Below are 25,145 nucleotides of genomic sequence, written 5' to 3' on the forward strand. Positions count from 1 at the left end.
CACTGTCATGCTAACTGCTAGGCGCCAGCTGTTAGCGGTTGCCATAGCTACCTGGAACACGGATCATTCTAGAATCAACTTCTTTTAGCACTTAACTAGAATTACCTGAATCATATTTCTGCATTATTTCTTAGCATCAGCTCCAGCATATATTCCTAATTATCTCATCTGAAAAAGCTCAACCAATGACTCAAAATGCAGGTAAGTAATTCTAAAGCTTTTAAATAAAAACAATATTGTTTTCTTAGTAGAGTTTGTGAATTTGCAGTCAGTCTCTCGCATTAAACAGGGTGATTTTAGTTTGCAGAATGAGTTAGTAGCTAAGCTAATCAGATCACTGCCATATTAACTGCTAGGCGCCAGCTGTTAGCGGTTGCCATAGCTACCTGGATCATTCTAGAACCAAACTTTTCACTGGATGTAACTTTTTCAGCACAATCATATATACTATTTTCTACCATCAGCTCTCGCACATTTCTCACCTGGAACAGCTCAACTAATAAATAACTTATGGTGACTCAGAATGCTGGCATGTAATTTGAGCAAAAGGACAAGAGTTGAGTAGCTGCTAGCCGAAACTTTAAAAAGTTGCTAGTTTGACAACCAGCAGCTCCAGTTTGACTCTCAAACGCTTAGCTTCATTTTCAACTGATTTTAGCTTGTTTCTGTGTAACAAATTAGTTTTATTTTGAGTAGTTAGCTTTTCTCACAGAAGAAGTTAGCCTGTTAGCTTCTTTTTGTAGTTAGCTTACTCTAAGTAAATGTTAGGTTGACGTTGAGAAGCAGTTATGCCTCATTGAGCAGTAGCCAGGGCAAATTATGTTGTATCTATGTAAACAAACAATAATTGATGGTGTTGAGCGATTGTGTATGTACGGTACACCAAGAAGGCCAAAAATATTATATCTTTCATATACAAATGTTGTTCATAACTTAAGTATGAACAAGCGTATGTAAATGAACCACAACACCAGCGAATGACAGCAGATTGTTTTCATCCAATCAGTGTATTTCCTAGAAGAAAACAAACAAATAACAACCCACAAGTCAAAAATCTTGACTTGTTGATCTCCAGGAAGTGACATAAATAAAACAAAACTGTCGAATTTAAGAATTTAAACTCTCTAGAACATAATACACTTGTTCTATTTGTAGTTATGTAGTTAAGTATACAAATACATTTACTATGTACATTTCACATGCCAAGTAAGATCTGATCAGAGGCTAATATAAACCCAGAGTTAAACCTGAAGTTACCTCACTGAGCCCCAAAGCCTGCTACACAAAACAGGCCAGAATCCAAGGACAGAACCCAGAATTAAACACTTTTCTCATCATCTTCTCCAAATGAAAAACTGCTGCTGCACAGAGAGCTTCAGCATTGTTTCAGAGCGCGTACGGACCTATGCCTTGTTGTGACAACGTGATTTAGGAGACGCAGAGGAGAGGAGAGAAGTCGATTCAGGTGTTTTTAATTACCACTGCCGAGGAAAAAAAGCAACAAAAAGAAAAATGAAACAAAGAGGATTAAAGATGAAAAAAAAAAAAAATCAATCCCTTGCAGAGAAGATTTTTCTGGTTTTGTATTTTTCAAATTATCATTCTGTGGTCTGCTTGTGGGTGCATGTGCACATGTGAGTATTTAATTTTTGGAAGTGGATTCTGCATAATACAATTTGTGCTTAAGTGACAAAGGGCCAGCTGTGTGTGCGTCTGACTCTGGCCATGTGTGTGGATACATTTGTGCCACCGTTTGGGTAAAAGAAATATGAGAAAGTCAAACCCGGGTCTGTGTGTGTCGATATCTGTGTGTAACAGATGGATAGGGATGTTGAGTATGTGTTAAAAATCTCATAGCTCTGCTAAGAGATGTTTTATCACACTCACACTCTGCTACGATATTTAGCAAAGACGACCCACATCCCATACAGACACAACACACACGGACACCAACGCCAGATTTGAAAATCAGAAGTTATGAGGTGCTAAAAGCCCTTTCACTTCATTTTTACTTCATTCTTCAATTCCGGTTTGGACCTGGAACAAAAGACGATAAAGCTGCTGAGCTTTGTTAAAACAAGAGATTTGAGACTTATAAGACGTTACAGCAAAACCAATAACTACTTTTTTAATTTAGTTTATTCATAAAGCGCCAATTCACATGTCGACTCGAGTCAGTTTATAAAAACGTTATTTCTGTCCAATCACACATCAATTCCAATTAATCCAATCAGTGCATTAAGTTTAGCTTATTATTTAAATTAGTTTTAAAAGTTTTCTACTTGAGGAAACCAATCAGATCGTATCGAGGCAGTGGCTATGTTTAGCTTTGTTTCCAATTAACAGACGAATTTCAAACAAACTTTAGAAATGTTGCAAAAAAACAAGAATAGTGTGAATATTGTTCACATATTTCATTAAAATCAGACTTAAATAATCAGATTTGTTTGTCTGGAAGAATTATGATGCATGTTTCATGTCAATGACATGAAAGTCTGATGTTATCAATCAGACAATCATCAGATACATATCTGACTTAGCGCCATATATGAAAGAGGAACAAACTGTATTTCATTTAGGGGGCTGAAAATATTGTAATTGGACCGTTCAGACTGTAATAAAAAAGTTGGATGTGGGCTGAAAATTTGGGTTTCCCTGCTTGGTAATTATAATTTAATTTCAGTAAATCTAAGGTTGTCTCTACACCTGAAACTCTGGTAGATTTGGTTCTATTTGGGAACAAAACTGCAACATTTGCTCCATGTTCAGCTGGCGTGGTTCTCTTTCACACTGCATTGTGTGAAATGATCCAAACCTTTGAAAAACCTGTTCCCCTCCTTGCCTGTGGGGGCGCCGCACCAAGAACCACTGAAGAAGGCGATACAAAAACCTCTGGAGAAGACATGAACACAACTTCCTTCTTTGCGAAATGAGAGCAAAAATGGAGTGGCATCAGATTCTAGCGGTTTTGTAGTTTATAAAAAACCAAAAGTGATTTCTCAAGCTAGCGCTAGCCTGGGCCGTTTATCTTGGTTGTATTACCCAGCATGCCCTGCGCTATAGTACACTTCCTGCTTCTGGAACGGTCTCCAATTCACTTGGCGTTCACATGTAAATTCAAACCGCACCAGAGTTCACTTTAACCGAACCAAAACTGCGACTTGTATTTGGACCAGACTTCGCAATTGTGGTGGGAAGACGACAAGTGTCTCTTCAGAGGTTTTCATGTTGTTTCCTTCAGTGGTTCTTGGTACAGCACCCCCACGGGTGAGGAGGGGAACAGGCTTTTGAAAAGTTTGGATCATTTCACATAGTGCAGTGTGAAAGAGAACCACAGCAGCTGAAAATGTAACAAATTTTCCAGTTTTGTTCCCAAACAGAACCAAATCTACCAGAGTTTCAGGCGTGAAAACAACCTTAGATTCACACCTTCCCAAAGAACCAAACCTTCTACGCAAACGAACTAAAGTTAGACTTACATGATTCGATGTAAGAAATGACAATAAAGACGTATTTTTAAAATCGGAACAAAAGTTTTTTTAGACTCCAGAAACAGTTCCACTCAACATGCAAGCAGTTAGCAAAACTTAGCAAACAACCACAAATGGAAATTTTTTACTTTTCACCGTTGGGTGTAAGTTATTGTTGTGCATCCTGATACAGAACAATAACAGATTCATGTGCAGAATTTAACAAACACATGTGCTCTCCTCTTCATACCTCTTTCTGGTTCATATTGACAGACCGGCAGACAAAGCAGACATGGTTAGCAACAATCACCAGGTTTACCGACACAACAACGTCCAAAACAAACTGAGGTCATCCTATAGGACAAATATTACTCTCTATGATAACAAAGGAGGGCCCACGTCCCTCCGCTGACACATGCAGTCATTTCATTAACAGATGTGTGTAGACATCAGCGTTGTTGGATTTAATGTCACCACGATGACAATACAGGTCATAAATCATAAAACACAGGAACAACAACGAGCAGCAGCAGATTTCACATTCACACCAAGCCAAGGCGACGAGTGGGAGCAGCAAAAACTAAACTTTAGAATAAATCACAGTTTTTGATTAAGATCCATTAAAATCATTTGAATTTTGTTTTAAGAAAACCCATCAAATTTACATAAACAGTTTAGTTTTTACTTAAATGTTTTATTTCTAATAATGAGTTGTCTTATACTGATGACACCCAGATTTCTCCTTTTAGACTCATGATCCTCCTTCGTTTATAACTTTTTCTGCTGAGGCTGGCAACTGAATATCTATGGAGCTAAACTGAGGACAAAAAAATGTTGAAATTAAAAAAATCAAATTTGAGACAAATAAAACATGAACTCTAAAAAGTAGTTTTGAACTTTCTTCAGTTTTAAATCTTTTTATTTCCACTTATAAAACTGTTTTGCAGTTTCACATTTATTTTTTCTTTGCAATTATTAATTTCAGTGTCAAAAACTTTTTGAACAAAATGTATGGCCCCAATTTAGCTCCATAATCTTCTACATGTAATCAGTGTCCTTCAGTCCCTTCACAGTTTTCTTGTAGTTTTAAAGAAAACTGTAGTTTTACAAATATATCAGAGATTTTTCTTATTAGAACAGAATAATCTTTATTAATCCCGCAGTGGAGAAATTCACTTGTTACAGCAATTCTGTAACAAAATCTACTCCACTGGATATAAAAATATCTAAAAACAATTTAAGCAACCGTACATGAATAAATCTGGGAGATTTCTAAACACACGGTGTTCTTTTGTGTGTTCGCCGCGCAGCTTTACAGCAGTAAACAGCTTTATTAGTAGATCTACTCTCAAGTGTTTGAGTTCTGCTTTGTGCTTTGGGGATTTTCGTGGGGATTATGTTTTGTTAATACAGAACTTTATGAATTCAGTAAATGACAGATGTTGGCGGCCGTTCAGCTTCCTCATGGTGGAAACGGCGGTCACCTCAAATTACCTTCTGTTTCAACCATGCAGCTCTCTGGGCTTCTTTGCGGCTGGTGTTGATGGATCGTGTTCTGATCCTACCCGATCCAAACCCGCACTGCTCCCTCCGGTGTGCTGCAGGGCTAATACCTGGAATCTAACACACATCTGTAACGGCGGACTCGCTGCGTGTCGGGGAGCGGACCAGACCACAAATCCATCTCTGAAGTTTTCATTGGTTCGATTTTAGATGATCTTTGCTGAACATCGTTGACCCTGATAAAACGTACAGCTACTGAAACGTCGTTTATAGACCCTATAAGAATTACATATCCCATTATTCTAATCAGTAATCTTATTAATGTAAAGATTTGAAAGATAACTAGATTATATGACGCCTGCCTTCAGGCTATTTACACCTAATTTTGATCATTCCATCTGAATACTGCAGCTGAAAGATTGACTCAACGAACAACGTAATGTTTATGTTCAATTTTTGTCTCTAACAAAGCGTCACTTGATCTGGTTTTATGCTTCTATAATCCGGTTTGACGTCTTCTGTCACAAGTAGTCTCTAATCTCTGACATAAACAAGAACGATCAGATGTGGGGTCCCTCAAGTCTGTGTCCTCGAGCCATGTTTATTCACAATCTACATGATCCCACAAACTCAGATTATGGAGTACCACAAACTCTACGCTGATGACATACAACTTTGTATAAGCGTGTCGCCATGTGACCACAGTCCATTACTGTCACTGAGCCATTCTGTCCATTCTGGGTCAAAATGTGCAGCTGGTTTATAGCATCACACAGTTCATAGAAACTGTTGAATCTATAGCCCTTAAAATACGTGTGTCAAATACTCATCGGGTTTGAAGCAATGGTGACAGTTTGTAGCCTGTTTTTAACTGAAGAAAACGCTTTCTGGTTCACCATCACAGCTGTCTTCCAAGTTTCCGTCTCCTCAGTTTCTGACTAAGCTATCCATCAGATTCAACATGCTGTCTCTTTTTATGGCCAACATGTCCAAAAAACATGTTGAATATTCACAATTTTTTAGATCGTAGCGGTCCAGACGCCCCTCCAATCGGACCAGACCACCCTTAACACACTGCAGGAATATCTCCTAAGATTATCTTTGGAGCCATCAGGATCATCTTTGCATCTTTAAGATGTTAGGAAGGGGGAAATCTTCCCATGCGAACCAGGATCTACCTGTTAAAATGGTCGACGAGTGTAAGCTTTGACTTAAAAACCATGTGTCCATGTAACTTTTGATTGGGAGCCGAGTTCCGTCAACACCAATCATCTGAAATGGTCCAGTCCATTAATTTAGATTAGAACATCCCCAGTCTTTGTCTTCCAGCGCAGTTTGGGGTTTGAACAGACGCCTTAATGGGAGCGGTTTGCTAAACTCCAAAATAAACCGAGTCAAGATCTGAACTTGTCAACAGGTCAGTGGGAGTTTTAAAGCTTATTAATTCCTGGAAGAAAGGCACAACTCAGGCATATTGGTTCACCAGCTGCCAAGGTTTCTCTTTTGGTCAACAAGCAAGCGGCCAAGCAAAGCACTGGGGAGGAAATCACAATCGGCAATCAGCTGTGAAATCTTGATGCCTTATCTCCAGCAGTAATTATTATCAAAATCTTGTCTCATGAACAAATCAAAGTGGCGGTCAGGAAGCAGCATCCAACCACTAGTCAACGCGTTAAAGTTTATGTTTCCTGACCTGCAGATATGAGGCTCTCTGGGTTCCCTTAACAGCTAATATAGCAATATAGTGTTCCAGGATATAGCCTGATCCAAAAACCACTTCTCTTCTGCTTCCTTTCCAGATATTTTTGTCCTTCTTGGTTTCCAAGGAAGACAACGTGCACAAAAGATGTCTGTTTCCAGGTCAGAGTGAGAAGGAAATTACCACCAGCCACCAAACGTATCACAGTGAAACTTCGCCTGTGGGGGATGAAGAAGTAAAATAAAATTCACTAAATGTTGGTCAAACTTGTGGCTGAACGCAGGTGGTTTACAGAAGAAATACTCTTTCTACCCTCAATGTAAATCTGAGCTTCGTCACAGCAAGAATCACCGGATTTAATTCCAGGATGTAGCTTCGTTCAAAACCACAGCATCTGGCTGACGATTCCCTTTGACCTCTGGCTTGGCTAATACCTGGAAAGGGACGCAGCTCGGTTCCCTGCCTGTCTGGACACATCTCTTGTGGGATCCTGAAGGCCGACGCTGATGTTTTTGGGCAGATGCCTTCTGCTGCAGATATCTAATACCGTGTCTTTCTCTGTTTAAACTTCCACTTCGATGCTTTTCGTGCCAGAGCCTGCCACAAAATTACAAGTATTCAGTAGGAGGGCCTGCGAGGCGGAACGGAGCCGTGGAAAAACATGACCTAACAACAGAAAAATACACTGCAGCTTATTTTTATGGAATCCAACCAGAAAACCTTTAAAATCGTCAAATAAATTAACAAACCTCTGATCTCAGCTTATGTTATCCAACACATGTTCATATATTTTAAGATTCTAATTTAAACAGTTTTTCTCTTTTGAAGCTACACAAATATGTAGCTACTACTGTATAATTCTTTGTATTAACTAGATTTTATGTTGTCTGAAGGTATTTCACTCTTTTATGGGCTGATTCTTTAAGTAACCAAAGGATTTTAGCTAATAGCCATCAACAGGAACAACTTTATCTCAAATCAGAAGTACATAAATATATAAAAGCTATGCGGATTTGGCATAGCTTGTTAATTCATTGGCATAGCTTGTTTTGTTTATTACAAAATGTATAGTATTTTTTTTTTGCTAATTTTCTACAGTAACAAGCTAATTCAAAATTGTTGGTATTAAAGTTATTGAAACTCACCAATAATAAACTTTTTTACTGCCAGTGAAAATGCAATTAGACAATTAGGAAACACTGACCTGACAAGGTCAAGGTTACTGGAAAATGCTAACTGAAAAGCTAGCTGGCCCAAAATGAGATTAAGTTTGACACCCCTGATTTAGAGGAAGCTAAGTTCGCTAAATGTTAGCAAAGTTAGCAACATGCTAAAGGTGGATAAGCAGAAGTGTGCCTACCCATGTATTCAGACATACTGGTATATAGTATAAAAATAGAGAAATTGAAGTACTACAATCACACGATTACAACAGAAGAAGACCTTTTGTAAAACTTAATAAAAAGCCACAACATTACATAAATGTACAGTTGTGAGAAAACAAACCGAAAAAATTGGACCGTCGTTGTCAAATTGTTTCTTTTTTAATAAACAAAATGTGGACATACAAATATTGAAGGTCATTTTTCTCCCGTTCTGAGAATTTGCTGAACATATTAAGAAATTTTAGTAATAAATTCCCAACTTAAAATGGCTGCAATGACACAGAGGTGAATTATATCAGCTGCACATGATGAAATCATCATTTCTGAAACTTTGAAGGAGGTTTTCCCTGAATGTAGGCCCTTATAAAAAAAATAAAACAAAAAGACAGGAGAACTGTTGATCAAGACCAGTTTAAACTGCAACAGGCATGTTTGGCTCCTTTCAAGGGAAATAATACGAAAAGACAGATTAAACGTTCGCAATTTATTCTCTGGTCTTGATGGATAAGCTGTTAAAAAAAAGAATTATGAAATAAGTGGATTAGACATTTTTGATAAGGTCAGCGGATTAAACTGACTCAACTGGTAAAGAGCCAAAATCTAATGCATCCACGTATGTCAGTTCAGAAACTCGGTTCAGTCCAGGCTCCTAATGGAGGAGTTTAAAAATATCTGGTAAGAACATCCTGCTCCGCTGACCTCGTTCTCCTTTCAGAGGACTTGCAGCTTGTCCGTTGTTGTCAGACGCTCTCAGTTCCTCCATGTGTTTCCGATCTGCTGCTGTGCTGCTTGTCGGCGCGTATCGCGGCCTGAGATCTCCGTTCGCTCCCTGCCTGACCTCAGCGCTCTGAACAGAAGCAGACCAGGTTGAAGACGGTCTGGATAGTCTGTCCAGCAGAACACCGACGACATAGTTCACTTTAATCTACGATGGCGCGTCCTGGCTGAAAATCACTACGTAACCGTTTACTATCAGTCAAAATCGAAAATTATTGATTAGTTTTTTGTTTTAAATATGTGACATAATGCCAAACTGGTGGATGGCCTTCCCTCTTTTACCCAGATTTTGCTCCATACTGTTGTTTTTAAAAAAAAAAAATCTTTTTAGCAGTTATGAAGTGGAACATTAAACTGCTGCGCAAGTTACTCAACCAGTTGTTGCTAGGCAACCAAAGAACGAGTGAGTTGCTAGGTAACCAGAGAGATAGGCAGGTCAGTGAATATTCTATCAAACGTATTATCTATTGATATTGATCTCGTATCGAGATGTATATTGTTATTGATTTATTGTCCAGTACTATTGTAAATAGAAAAAAAAGGGCGACTTTCCAAAAACCTCCAGAAAAACTAAGAAACTCCTGAGTTTGAAAAGTCAAAATTTTTTGGAAAATTTCCAAAAGTCAAAGTTCACTGACGCTTGAAGCTCAGAAAATGTCCATGTTTTTTTTTTTATTTTAGAAAATTTCAAAGATTAAGCCAACAACTTCCTTTATTTTTCTAGCAATTTATTGACTTTTAATCCCACGAATTAAAAGCAGGTTAATTTTGAACATTTCCAAAATTAGCCCAGATTTGAGTTGTTTTAAAGCAAATTTTGATGTCACATGAAGTCCAATCCAATGGTTATAAGGCTTCCTCTTGAAAACTAAAAACATAATTCTTTCTCTAAATTATTTTTTTGTAGTTGATTTTTTTTTTATCCTACTCATTTTAAGAAAAAATTAATCTAATTGAAAATACGGAAACAGATGGGTGACATCTATTGAGTATGGGGGAAATATGATTGGTTTTTTAGATCAGGAAAGAAATAATAAAAAAATTATGCATTGTCACGTGATGTCACGTAATGTCACGTGATGTCACGTAATGCCATGTCACGTGATTCACGTAATGCCACGTGATATCACGTAATGCCACGTGATGTCACGTAATGTCACGTCACGTGATGTCACGTGGTGTCACGTAATGTCATGTCACGTGATGTCACGTAATGTCACGTCACGTGATGTCACGTGATGTCACGTAATGTCATGTCACGTGATGTCACGTAATGTCACGTAATGTCATGTGATGTCACGTGATATCACGTAATGTCACGTGATGCCATGCCACGTGATGTCACGTGATGTCACGTGATGTCATGTAATGTCATGTCACGTGAAGTCACGTAATGTAACGTGATGTCATGTCATGTCACGTAATGTCATGTCACGTCATGTGATGTCACGTAATGTCACTTGAAGTCCAATACAATGGCTTTAAGGCTCCTTTTTGAAAATTTTATATTTTCTTCTCTCAATTGTTCTTTTAGTTTCTCACTTTTTAAAATAAAAGTCTTAAGAAAAACAAATCCAAGACAAAATAAACAAAAATTTATCACATCCATTTAGTATGGTGCAAAATATGACTATTTTTTAAGAGCTGGACAAAAATGTAAATATTCTGATAAAGAAAAAAGTAGAAAGAGCAACGATGAAGAAAACCTTAAATGTCGTGGGCAAGGAAATAATAAACAGTGTGTTACATTTATAGTCCAGCAGTTTTCAGGGTCAGTGACACCCAACACGCTCTCTCACTTCCTCCCTAGTCTATGTGATACACACACCCAGAACACACACTCAGACTGTGATACACACACCCAGAACACACACTCAGACAGTGATACACACACCCAGAACACACACTCAGACAGTGATACACACACCCAGAACACACACTCAGACTGTGATACACACACCCAGAACACACACTCAGACTGTGATACACACACCCAGAACACACACTCAGACTGTGATACACACACCCAGAACACACACTCAGACTGTGATATATGCGACCCAGAGTCATCTATAAATTTTTACACGGGAGAAAAAAAAAATCTCCAGGTTCTTTCTGCTGCTTTTTTACTTTACAAGTCGACTTGGGTGGCATTTTAGTGAGGGGAACAGATAGAGAGACAAAAACAGAGTGAATACGGTACAGAATATTAATAGTAAGGTTAAAGAAACGTAATATAGGGAATATTAACGTGGAGCAACAACACGTGTCTGTGATGTGGCTGGAAGAACAACGTTATGGTCAGGAAGGAATATTAATACTGGAAGGCGCTTCGTTCAAAAACAGGTTTTAATGTTCGCTCACCGTGTTTTCACTTTCTAAGGTATCGGAGCAAAGCGACTGTGGTACGGTTTGGGTCAGGGGAAGATTGTGGTGGTGGCTAACGGCTATAGATCGAGGCAGAAAAAAGCTCCTTATCCAACAGAGCTAAATTAAATACACGCTGACGTTTTCTGGTGCCGTGCTGATTCCCACTGCGGCCTGTTGGAAAACCAGGATAATCTAAAGAGCAACTTCTGTAGAAAACTCTGGTTTAATTCAGACCAAGAATGGTGGGATTAGGATGTGATAAGCTTCACTGACAAGAACATTCTTAACAATTTCAGAAATGTGATTTTTTTTTTCAGCCGTTGTTTATGTTTGTTCTGCCTTCTTCTGGTGCAGAATCATGATGCAATTTGTCACGTTAGCGATATGAAATTCTGATAAAATGCGACAGATGCTTTGACAACAATCTGATACATATGTGATTTGGTACCACACATGGAAATGGGGTTAAATTGGATTTTTACAAGAGAAAAAAATCGGAATTGGGCCTTTCGGATTGACGTGTAAAAGTTGGATGCGAGTCGCTATTCTTCTGTATCATCGCTTACAGCACAGTCTGAGCTTTCTCCCATTCACTTGGATTCTTACGGTAGATTTTCAACTAGGCCATCCATAGAACACAAGGAGAAGATTTGAGTGATGATGTTGAATTTATGCGCTGTTTTGGGATTGCAGTTTTAACAACACCAGCTGAGGAAGTGAACAAAGGTGTTCGGTTCGCGTTGGCCACACTTCCATTTAATTAGCATTAACAGCTGCCTCACTTAGCTCAGAAACTTCTCTCTTATTGGGTTGTTTGGTTTTGAAAATATATATTGTTGAACTGTAGACTAAATTTTTGTGTTCAAAAAAGTTTATTTTTCTTAAGTAAACCTAACAACTCAAACCTAACATCAAGCTAGTTAGCAAAACTAGCTTGATGCCTGCTAATATTTTTTAAGCTGATTTGATGCTTTTATTAGATTTTTTTATTTTAAAGACTAAGTAAAACAATAATTACATTATCATTCAGTTGCACAACAGCCAATTTCACATGAATCTTTTATTTTATTGAATTTTTTAGAGTGAAATATATTTGTTTTTGCCTCCATCAAACACATAAAACAAAAATTACCACAAGACGAGTTCAGAAAGTTTTTTTCATGAAACAACTGAATAAACTTGCACCTTTTTATAACAGTTTTGTTTTCAGTTTGAAAATGGAGCCAGAGCAGGTTGTAGTTAGAAAGCTAAATGCTAAAAAACTAGCATGCTGGGACATGCTCGTGTTTCCGAGACAAAATAAATCTACAGTTTCTGAATATTTCTTTCTCTCCTCTTTTGCTTCATAAACCAAACATATTTTGTTTAGAAATGTTTATATTAACAAGTATGGTTCATCCCTAAATTAGACAAACAGCTGGAACGTTATAACATAAATGATTAGCTAGCCACGTAAAGCTTGGTGTCGGTACTGTAGCTTTAAAATGTTCAACACAGTTTTTGGGTCGTCTAGGAGAATTTTGTATTTTGGCACAACAAAAATAAAGTCATAATATTATAAAAAATATATAGTGTTATATAATGTCTTAATATTCTGAGAATAAACTTGTAATAACACAAGTATAATAAATTTGGAATTAACAAGAATAAGGTTGTAATAGTATAAGAAAAACTCGATATGATGTTAGATAAGTCATAATTTTAACAGAGATATTATGAGAACTCCCACACGAAGAAGCAGCCACTGCGTTAAAATGAGAAATGTTGATTGTCTTGAGAAGCTATACTTAGTAAACATTTGTTTTACAAATATGGAAATACAGTATTACATACAGTATTAACACATCAGCATCAAATTATTAGTAGCAGTACTTTGATTGGACCTTTATTTGCTCATTAAAACAACTTTTTCTCATAATTTTGCGACTTTCTCCTGGTAAAATTGCATCTTTCTTCTACTAATCTACTAACACTATGAATACATTTTCATGTTATGACTTTATGCTGATGTTTTTTTTTTAATATTACAGGGATAAATTAATCTCTTCGTGTGACATCCATTGAAGAATGCCAGCTGGACTGAATGCAGACCATTTGTTAAACCTTCACAGAGATACAAATGACGGCGTCCTCTGGAAATGCAGCGGTTTGTGCCTCAAACATGCACTTTGGGGACAAATGGCGCGCACACAAACACGAGTCCACAACGGGCTTTGACCAGAGCCCTTGTGTGTTCCCACCAGAGGAAGCCCTGACTGGGAGTCAAGAATGCCGTGGTTGCGACGGTGTTCGTCTTGTGTTTGCGAATATCTGGTTTGCGGGAGCGTTTTGAGTTCGTCATGAATAATCGGTGGTGATTTGTTGGTACATGACATCAGATCTTTCCTGGGAAGAGGAAGAGAAACTCTGATGTAAGTCTTTATGGACGGTGAAATGATTCTGCCGCTGGGCTTAATTTAAGAAAGTAAAAGGATTCGGTGTCTTTATCACTCATAACTTGATATTCAGGAGATTTTAAGGTAACACTATGTGCTGTTTTTTTTATTTTATACTGCATAAAGAAAATGTACTTTTAAATTTTTAGCTGCTGTGTATTACTCAGATTTATACTAAAAGTCTCAAAAGTAACATAACAATGATCTTTCACTTTGCTAATACAATTAATCAAAACACATATTTACTACACTACTGAATGTCCCTAACTAAGAACACTGCAAAAATACCAAATCTTACCAAATATTTTATTCTAGTTTCTAGTAAAAATAACTTATTACACTTGGAATAAGACAAAACTAACTTACAAGAAACTTTTCAGCAAGATATAGGAGTTTGTTTTAAGTAAATCATTAAAATAATGTGAAAAAGGACGAGGCAGATCACTTTACTTATAACAGGGGAAAAAGTCTTGTTATGAGTAAAATAATACACAAATACTCAAACTTTTAGAGTTTCTTTGGTGGAAATTTACTCCCTTTTTTGTGCGTCAGTCAAAATGACAAACAAGAAAAGAGTCTAGTTTGAACTTTGGTCGCCACACAAATGTGTCCAGAAACTGGACAAATTACGACGGCGAATCTGACTGTAGATTGTTTAAAAAGGAGAAAATTTCAAACAACTCAGAAAATTTTTAGGAAAAAAACAAAATTTTTGAGCTCCAAACTTATGAAGAAAAGTGATTTTTTTTTTCAGAAAAACTAAAAAATATTTAAATCAAGCTGAACATTTTTAGAAAAAAACGTGGAAATTTATGAGTTTCAAAATGTATTTATAAATATATAAGCACTCAAAGTGTGAAGGAAATGAATTATTTTTGGGGACATGTCATATTGTAGATAGAAAAAATGGAGTAAATGTCTGCCAAAAAATGTAAGAAATTGTTTTAAATTTCTTAGATTGAAAAGTTGAAAATTTTCTAGAAAAGACTGAAATGTTAAGATTAAACTCAGAAATTTTTGGAAGTTTTTTTCTAGAAAATTTCAGAGATGAATCTCAAAATTAGAGGGTTTCAGAAAATCTAAGTAATATCTTGCCAAAAAATTCAGTTTTTGAAATTTTCTAGAAAAATGTAAATACATTTCTGAGATTGAAAAAGTGAACATTTGCTTGAAAAACTCTGAAATGTTAAGATTAAACTCAGAAATTTTTGGAAGTTTTTTTTCTACACAATTTCTGAGATGAATCTCAAAATTAGAGAGTTTAAAAAAAAAAAAGAGGAGTAATTTTTTGCCAAAAAATTCAGTTTTTGAAATTTTCTAGAAAAATGTAAATAAATTTCTGAGATTGAAAAATTGAACATTTGCTTGAAAAACTCTGAAATGTTATGATTAAACTCTGAAATTTTCCGGAAAAAGCTTTGAAATTTTTTGTAGTTGTTTTTCTAGTCAATGTTTTCTGTTTTCAGTAGAATCCGCCCCAAACCGCCGATGAAGTGGCAAAGAAGCAAAAACACGCAACAAATATTTCAGCAGCAATTACTGCCACAAGTGCTGAAGCCAAGCGGAAAGGACAGAACTTTCCAAACGGCCAGAGGTCACGTTTTATTAACAGCTGATCTAAAAAAGTCAGGAATCTGTCTAAGTGAGTCACCCTGAGTCACGGCTGCCGATTGGGGAAAGGTGAACCGTTAGCACAGAGAAGACAAAATGTCTTCCACATGCTGCTTCTGGACCGGTTTCAGAACCGAGAGGCTAAAGATGACTGACAGCGGCTTGAACCAGCGGGAGAGGAAGGGATGATGAATCAGTAGCTCCGACCCGTGTTTATTATCCTTGGGGCGCGGCAGCCGTCCCCGCATACCGCCGGAGTATTAAATGTTTAAAACCCCGCTCCGTCTCCATGGTAACCGTGGAGAAACTCCTCGGCTGCTACGGGAGCTCGACGCAGAGCATCCATCATCCACTCTGCTACGCCGTTACGGACGCGTCACTTTACCTCAGGTTGCTACGAGAGGAAGGAGAAAACACTGTTGTGATCCAGGGGTGTCCAAACTGCGGCGCATGGGACCATTTCTGGCACTTGGACTGATTTTATTTTAGGCCCCCAAACTCAAGAATGACACAAATGTATTTGTTAGCCGTTTTAATTTTGTTGCAATGGAAAATATCAAGTACAACACAAAGTATTTGCCTTTTTATAACGAAACGTTTAAGAAGTAGTTGAACAATGTTGATCCAAATACTTTTACTGAAAAACCGACTTTGCTGAACCCAAATCGGCTTTTATTTAATCTATTAAACGTGTGTTCTGAAAGGAAGCGAACCGTAAAAGAATTAACTTATTAAAAACTAAACTAAATTCTTTCTTTTAGTTCAACAAACGTGAAAAATAATTTTTATGTTTTGGGTTTACAATGAATAAAAAAATATATATTTAGACAATATATTTCTAATGGGACTATTGGGATTAAATTCACTTTAAGCCACACGCAAAATAAAGAAATAAGAAAAATAAGTCCATATACACTGCTCAAAAAAATAAAGGGAACACTTAAACAACACGATATAACTCCAAGTAAATCAAACTTCTGTGAAATCAAACTGTCCACTTAGGAAGCAACACTGATTGACCCGACGAGGGTCAATATTGATTGACGAGGGTCAATCAGTGTTGCTTCCTAAGTGGACAGTTTGATTTCACAGAAGTTTGATTTACTTGGAGTTATATTGTGTTGTTTAAGTGTTCCCTTTATTTTTTTGAGCAGTGTAGTTTAATAAATAAAATATTGAAGTCTAATGGTGACGGCATTGAAAAAAAAGCCCCATCAATTGATAAACTGATCAAGTCGCGATAAACTATAATGTTGTTTTGAGACCATTTTCAAGTAATTTAATGGTAATAATGGGATAATAATGCAAGAACATGTTCTCAAAGATCAACAAACTTTAAAATATATTGAAGATTTAACACTGGAACTGGAAGACATTTTAAAAATGCAAAAATAAATAAGCAATACAAACAACAGAAACAACAAATGAAATTAATTATAAAGTTTCTGTAAGCTAGGGATGCTCAAAGTGTGGCCTGGGGGCCATTCACTGCCACCTGGATAGTTTTGTTTGGCCCTCCGTCCATAATCCAAGAACGGAGCAAATATGTGATTTAAAAAAAAGAAAACAACGAGGACATTTAATACAGAAACTGTTTAAGACCAAGTGTTTATTTACAGATTCCAAATTAAACTATTAAAACTATTTGTTTAAAACAACAAATACATTTCTGTAGTTTTAACACAATGGGGCCCTTGAGTGGCATAAAGTTTGGACACCGCAAATGTAAACAAAATTTAAAAACACAAATGTCTGATTGAGACCAAACCGAAGACTTGAGACTTTTATCATCCAGCTTTTGGTAGAAAAAGAGAAAAATAACAAATCAAGCAAATGATTGAGCTCATTTGAATTAATCGATTTATTGCCACGGGCCTCATTACGGTAAAATACCTTGGGGGGAAAAATAGGATTTTGTTGTGAAGCAACGTAATAAATCTTGTAATGAATCTGATCCAACTGTGATCTGTTCCCATAAAAACATTTTGAATCCTTCCTTTCATTCAGCTAATTACCTAAATAAGAGCCGAGTTACGCAAACAGCTTCACAGCTGCAGGTTTGGTGTTTGTTTTTGACGACGACTCGGCATTCCTCCGCTTGTGCAATAATCCGCAGAGTGACCGCATCGATTTTTCCAGTCTGGACTAAGTGACACACTGACCCGCTGCACCAGCGAGCGCTTACGCCCTGCGGCGCTCCAGCCAGCCGCAGAAATCTCTAACCTGCTTTGGGAAGGAAAACTTGTCAGGAAACATGTTGTTGACAGAGGGAGAAGAAAGCCTGAGAATTATTCACGATCAACTGGGAACGCTGGGAACTCCTAAATGCTACTTTTCCAGGATGGATTTCCACGAATGTCGCTAATGATCGCCTGTGGTGGATCTGAGGTTGGGATGGTCAGGGATTTCAGGAATAATCCGAGCGATGGAGAGAGCGAGGAGAGCAAGGTTAGAGGATGGAAACAGGAGAGAGAGAGAGAGAGACGGGGAGCCACAGCGGGACGAGAGATTCACGAAACGAGATGAAAGAAAGCAAAAAGAAAGAGCTACAAAACGAAGAAATGGGAAAATGATTGGGGGAAAAAGACTGGAAGTACTTTTTAAGAGTTGGGCTGGAAATAAGGGATGGACAGTGACCAAAACGTCTGCAGAGATGAACTATTTCCACTTTGCTTTTTATTTTTTTTGTTTTAAACAGACGAGCATCGGTTCTACCTGCATCTCAGATAACATGGATTCAAACCATTACATCATGTGTTTGTTCAGCTAGTGCATTTATGTAGTTAGTAAAATATGTGCAAAGAAATCCTGTGATTATAAATCTCAACGGGGGAACGGCTGAAACGATTAATCATGATTAATCACAATCAATCAAGATTAATCATGATTGATTGAGATCATTATTAACTGTGATTAATCAAGATAAATCACAATTAGCCATGATTAATTGTGATCATTAATAATCACAATCAATCAATATTAATCACAATCAATCAACATTAATCATGATTGATTGTGATCATGATTAGATGCGATTAATCAACACAAATCGCATTTCATTAGGAATAGGATTAATTAGGATTAATCACAATTAGCCATGATTAATTGTGATCATTAATAATCACAATTAATCATGATCATAGCCAATCATGATTAATTGTGATTAATTATGATTAATCAAGATAAATCAGTTCATTAGGATAAATCACAATTAGTCATGATTAATTGTGATCATTATTAATCACGATAAATAGTGATTAATCACAATTAATCATAATTACAATCAACCATGATTGATTGTGATTAACCATGATTGTATTAGAAACGTAGCCAAGCTAGCAGCGATTTAGCGTGCTAAGTTAATGTTTGAAGTGAAACGTCAACAGCCGAGTTTATGTGAGGTGAAACTAAAGAGCTGAAGGGGTTGTTACTGGTTGTTACTGGTTCATACTGGGATGGGTTCTGTTGGGCCAGAAAGCAATCAAACCACGTTGCGGGACGCCAGAACATGATGCACTGGTGGAGAGTTCATTTCCCAGTTGTGTCCGCCGTAAGTTGTCATTTTCTTGTTTGAATGAAAGACGTATTGGTTTGATTAAACCATGTTTGTGCTCAAGATCCATTTGTTGTGTGTTTTCCCAGCGATTCCTCATGGCCGACATGTTTCTGACTGATCCGAGCTCCTGCAAATGGAAGAGCTGGAATGCGATACGGAAAAACACAGGTCCTCAAAAACTGAATTTTATAAACAGCCGAGCTTTTATGGCAGATGTCCCACAGAAATGAAGAGTAAAAATGTTTCCGATGGACAGCTTGGATAAATCATCCTGGAAACAAGACTCCTGATGCGGATCGGGCCAGTTGGGAGCTCCAGGCCCGTCCGGACTTCAAAGACGCGCTGTGCCGTCTTCCTCCTGTGTTTAGTGTTGCTGAATTAGCAGCGGGATGATTAAACCCTGCAGGGCGGGCTCATTTCTTGCTCCCCTGGACGTGTTTATTATTTCATTGCGTTTCTGTGTATTCCAGCGGAGAAATGAACAAGCCGTGACTCCGTCAGACACAAACACGAACACGTAAACCTCAGCTCCGTCCACCACGCCTGGTTTCCTCTCAAACTCGTCAATGCGCACCGACAAACACACGTATGCACTCCTGCGGTAATCTGAACCGCAGTTAAACATCCTGGTGAGTTTTGTCACCATGGCAGCACAAATGTTACCGAGTCAGGTCTATTATGGGATGGAAACGGGGTGAGCGTGAGGTTAAACCACACGCTGGTCTGCGTGTGTGTGACTTCTCCGACCTTTTGCCGTTGCGTTTTTTTTGCTGCTGCAGGTTTTGGTGTGTGAAACAGGGTGACAGGCGGCAGATTACAGGCCTGCTACGGATTGGCTGCGAGGCGCTCCGACTGTATAAACACTGAGTAAACAAAGACATCTGACTTTTGGCTGGCCCTGCGACGCAGGCAGCCGTTTTGAAGCGTAATAGTGTCATTCATCCTGCTGCGGTCGGAGCAGGCGGCGGTGGACCGGAAGGATTTTCCAAGAGTGGATGAAACGAACGAGGCCAGGATGGTTCACAAGCGAGCAGAAGGAATTAAAACACCAAAATCTGAGCGGGAAAAACGTATACAACCGTTTGATAATTAATGATTTGGGTTTTTTTGTTTTAAAAAAAGTGAAATACAAACAAACTGGTGGCGTGACCTTTCCTGCTTTTTTAAAAATTATTTTTAATAAACCTGAGACTACAGCATCTATTAGATGGGAAGCCTTCAGGGCTTTTATACGGGGTCAAATGATAAGTTACACAAGAAATAAGACAAATAGAAACTTCATGGAGATGGTAAAACTTGAAGAACAAATTAAAGAGACTGAGTTCGAGATAAATGTAAAGGATTCTAAAGAAAAGCAGCAAAAACTGCTAATATTAAGGCAAAAATATAACAAACTATCTACTACCAAAGCTTCATCAGAGATATTCAAGCTGAAACAATCCAACTACCATCAAGGAGAAAAGGCAGGAAAAGCTTCTCGCCTGGTGCATTAAAGCTCTGCAGAATGAAAGGGCAATACATGAAATTACAACTGAAAATTAAAATACTACTGATTCTCTAAAAATTAACAATCTCTTTAAAGATTATTACTCAAAATTATATACATCTAAAGGACACATATCACAAATACCACTTGATTCATTTCTTAACTCTATAAATATCCCCACACTTATTGAAACGGTTAAATCAGAGCTGAATATCCCGATATCTACAGATGAACTTTCAAATGCAATAGATCAATTTAAATCAGGGAAAACACCCGGTCCGGATGGGATCCCTTTGGACCTTTATAAAATATTTAAAAACAGACTACTACAGCCCCTCTATAATATGCTTGCAGAAAGTTATACCCTTAAAGAATTACCTCCTTCTCTACGAAATGCAATCATAACAGTACTACCTAAACCTGGAAAACCTCCCACCAGATGCAAATCTATTCGACCAATCTCTATTATAAATTCTAACATAACATCTAAAGTACTAGCACTTGGGCTTGAGAAATGTTGACCATCTCTTTCTGAACCTGATCAGAACGGATTCATAAAGGGGCGGCAAGCTAAATATGAACATCCCGATACAGCTTTACTTTCACTTGATGCAGAAAAAGCATTCGACAGAGTGGAACATAATTATCTATACAATGTTTTATCTCAATTTGGCTTGGGTAGTTATTTCATAACCTGGATTAAAATAACTTATAATAAACCCACAGCCTCAGTTATAACGAATAATATTATATCTGATTCATTTAATCTAGCTAGGGGAACACGTTAAGCGTGTCCCCACTCGCTCCTCCTCTTTATTCTGGCAATTGAACCATTGGCTTTTGCCATAAGCAACAATCAAAACAAACAGGGTGTCTACCTACTTCTGTGTAATATTAAGATAAATATCAGTGATATTTACTGTAGTACTTACTGCCGCACTAGCAAACTTAGCTTAGCTAACGTAGCTTTTACCTGCTAGCTAAGATGGACATGTAGCCTGCGTTTATGTTGCTGCATGTTCTTACTCTGCCAGTCAGCAGAACCTAGAGTTTGTACATTATTTACAAATCCATTTAAACATTGATTATATGCGTCCATAGATGCAGGCGAAGCTCCTCCAGGCTGTACGGACTCTTCATGTTCACTGGGTTCAGTGTATCGTCTGACATATTTCCACTCTCTGTCTTATATTCGTCTAACAGCAGCCATTTTCTCAAACACATTAGTCAAGAGTTTCCACATATTTTCTTTTTGTTGGTCTGGAAGCCATGGTTTAGCTTTGCTTTGTGCTGTGCTTCACTACCAAGATGGCGCCGATCACTCACGGTTCAGATTTGTGGAAACTGTGTGTACTTCCAGAGGGGTGTATTTTACTTTATTTTATTTCTTTTTGTTGTAAAAAAAAAAAAGCATACACATTAAAGAGAATCACAACAAATTAAGATAAAACGATTTAACTCCAGGAATAGCAAAGGCTAATGAGGATCCTACCAACAAACACACAGACTCCTGACCTTTAACCCCATAGAGAATCTATGATGAGAGAACAACAATGAAGATGACCTGAAAGCAATCTGGACTTCCTGAACACCTGAGCAGAACCGCAGGCTGATCGCTGCCATGCCGCACTGATGCAGTAATTCATGAAAAAGGAGCCCCAACCAGTCACTGAGTGTAAAGACATTACATTTCTGTTAAAAATTGGGGGTTTTTGTGATCTATAAGTGTTAATAATCAAAATGAAAATAAACACTTTCCTCTGTTTCTGAAACGAGAGGAAAATATTTAACTTTTTCCACGTTTTTAAAGCGAGGGCTGCACAGTGGTGCAGTTGGTAGAGCTGTTGCCTTGCAGCAAGAAGGTTCTGGGTTCAATTCCCGGCCCCGGTCTTTCTGCATGGAGTTTGCATGTTCTCCCTGTGCATGGTGGGTTTTCTCCAGGTACTCCGGTTTCCTCCCACACTCCAAAAACATGACTGTCAGGTTAATTGGTCTGTCTAAATTGCCCCTAGGTGTGAGTGTGTGTGTGCATGGTTGTGTGTCTCTGTGTTGCCCTGCGTCAGACTGGCGACCTGTCCAGGGTGACCCCGCCTCTCGCCCAGAACGTTAGCTGGAGATGCACCAGCAACCCTCCTGACCACCAAGGGACAAGGGTGTAAAGAAAATGGATGGATGGATGTTTTTAAAGCTTTTTGTTAATATAAAGTTACCAAAACTACCTCAAGTTCACTTTTGTACCTTGTTTTTTTTCCTGCACTTGCTTCTTTTACGCATCCATAAAACAGCAGAAAACAACATTAGCCAAGTCACATTCAGAAATTAGAGCAACAACCATGAGCTCTGACAAAAATCCATCAAGTCAGGGCCAAACAGCTCAGAGACACGAGTCCCTGGCAGAGCCCAGACCGTGAAGCATATTGTCTTCTTCCAGCCCCTGAACGCTGCAGTCAAACTGGCAAACATGTTTGGTTTGGCCAACAGCAGCGAAGAGAATCCCTGAAATGTTGTTGTGAAGGCAGCAGCTGGTGATAAATGGTAAGCTAAGCTCCTGGTTAGGACCGATTTGGCCCCGCGGTGGAAACCATGCTGCTGGGGGAAATCCAGACGGCGCTCTGGGACCCCGGCTCAAGTTGAGCTGAAAAGTCCTGGCAGCGCCGCGGACGGCTATAAAAGACAGATATGAAGATGTTTCCTCGTCTGCCGTGATTTGTCCCGGCGAGGCCGCGGCCAAGCGAGAGTTAGAGTGAAATATGACCTAAAAGCTCAAATAAATGTCACAGTAATGACATGTCACCTTCTGGCTTCACTGCCGCTTGACTTATTATTCGTTTCATTGACAAATACAAATGCAACATACCATTACATTTGTACATTTGAAAGTTTAAACCTCTGGCTTCAGTTGAAAGTGAACTATTGGCAGGCTGAGCCAAAGCAATGAAAAACTCGCTCTAATGATTTGTCCATGTGTGAGAGAAGGACACCGAGGGGTCAGAGCTGGCTGCCTGCTGTCATTCTGCTTCATCTGCACCAAAAAACACGACAAAAAGACACTTTGAGCTCCGATACGGGAGGGTCTGTGTGGTAGAAGCAGCTTTGTTGTGTTACTGTGAGGATTTAAGTTTTAACGGTGAACGAACTATTGGTTTACTGATTAACTGATTGCATTTCGCTCAACCAGTTTCCACACCATGGAAATCCAAAGTGGGGGAATTTGTGGCAGTTTAAGGGAGTTTTAATGCCTAATAGATTTGGTTCAAATGGGAACCAAAGCTGCAACATTTGTTTCATTTTCAGTTGGTGTGGTTCCCTTTCACACTGAACTGAGTTAAAAGAACCAGACACATTTAAAAGATGTGTTCCTCTCCTCGCCTGTGGGGGGCGCTGCACCAAGAACCGTAGAAGGAAACAGGATGAAAACCTTTGAGGAAGACGCTGAACGGTACGTCCAACCAGCGGCCAGGAGAACTTTGGGCAAACTTTTAGAATGTTCTCGTGTTATTACTAATTTATTCTTGTAATACTACAACTTTTTCTCATGTTATTACGACTTTATACTCGCTTTGTAACAACTTTGTCCTTGTATTGTTACGACTTTCTTATTCTTGCAATATATGCTTATTCTCTTATTAAATTATTGTTAAATCACTTTAATGTCGTAATATTACTGCCATTCTTGTATTAGTACAACTTTATTATTTCGACTTTCTTCCATTATTGTGAACAATTAAAACTTTTTCTCGTTCCAACATCACTTTATTCTTGCATTGTTTCTACTTTATTCTCAGTATTACAACTATTCTGGCATTATTTCTAGTTTGTTGAACAACTTTATTCTTGTAATATTTCTGTTATTCTTGTGTTATTACAGCTTTATTCTGATAAGGACTTCTTGCATTTTTAAAACTATTCTTGCATCACTGCTACTTTTTCTCATTATTATGATTTTATTCTGTTAACATTTCAACTTTGTTGTCAAATATTACTATTGTCATAACATTCAGAATTTATTTTTTAAAAATGAAAACATTCTTAGGCTTGACCTAATGCACTATGATAGACGGAGGTACCAGAAACCGACAGGAAAAGAATAAAACTAAAATAGAAATAAAGAGGAAAAGTTGACAAAAGCAACATCAAATCAATCTTTCGTCGCCTTTATAGATCAGTTTAATCTGAATAATGTGTGTTTACAACCCTGACCTCCTTAACAGCAGAGGCTCAGACAGTTTCAGGCATTTTTATTTTTCAGCTCTGACTTTTCTCTAGTGTGGATAAAGATTTATGTCATAATAGCTTTGGAAGGAGCAAAACAACTTCTCTCTCGTCACGTCTCGATGCTCATCACTGTGATTATATAAATTCAAGTCCTTTAAAAAACAGAGCACTGAGAGAAAAGCCAAGTGAAGCCATAATTCTTTATTATCCTTTTTAGCACGGAGGTCAGCGGCTGACCGGGTCCGGTTTGCTTATGGAGCTCAAAAGCCCCGACTGCGACTGGGATTAGCACGTATTCAAAACGAACAGACATTTTTCACACCAGCTTTGACTCATTATGATGGAAACAACAGCCAAGAGCAGGAACAGCGCAACTCTGGACAATGCTTACGAACGCTGGCCGGCCCAGAAAGAGGTTTTGGACAGAAAGCGAAGATGTTTCTGTTTTTCTTCTAAGGAACTTGGACTCTCCAGCTGATTCAGTCGGCCAGCCAAAGGTCACCAGATGCTACGCAGAGATGCTAACGCAACAAAACGACCGACAGAAAACAATGTTGGAGCAAACAGAAAGTCGATAAATCTAGTTTGTTCCCTGATTTTAAACCCGGAAACCAATTATTTCTGCCCATTTTGTCAAA

The 25,145-nt window shown here is 38.1% G+C and overlaps 2 long non-coding RNA genes across 4 annotated transcripts in view; one reads left to right on the plus strand and one right to left on the minus strand.

Moving 5' to 3' along the window:
• The first annotated feature begins 36 nt into the window (after nt 1–36).
• On the plus strand, nt 37–7,427 carry LOC145548707 (uncharacterized). The gene is made up of 2 exons (XR_014084715.1): nt 37–201; nt 6,773–7,427. It is a non-coding gene; the product is annotated as an uncharacterized LOC145548707 (long non-coding RNA).
• The window catches only part of LOC145548705 (uncharacterized), a 96,418-nt gene continuing 77,720 nt past the window's right edge, over nt 6,448–25,145 (minus strand). For 2 of the 3 annotated variants that reach the window (XR_014084711.1, XR_014084713.1), the window contains 2 exons: nt 8,757–8,904; nt 6,448–7,269 (listed from right to left, as the gene is read on the minus strand). This is a non-coding gene — a long non-coding RNA (uncharacterized LOC145548705). The remainder of the gene's footprint in view (nt 7,270–8,756; nt 8,905–25,145) is intronic. The other variant, XR_014084712.1, reaches the window with a different exon arrangement.

The sequence above is a fragment of the Poecilia reticulata genome, chromosome 18 (assembly GCF_904066995.2).
Source record: "Poecilia reticulata chromosome 18, P_reticulata-male-v2, whole genome shotgun sequence".
Lineage (NCBI taxonomy): Eukaryota > Metazoa > Chordata > Actinopteri > Cyprinodontiformes > Poeciliidae > Poecilia > Poecilia reticulata.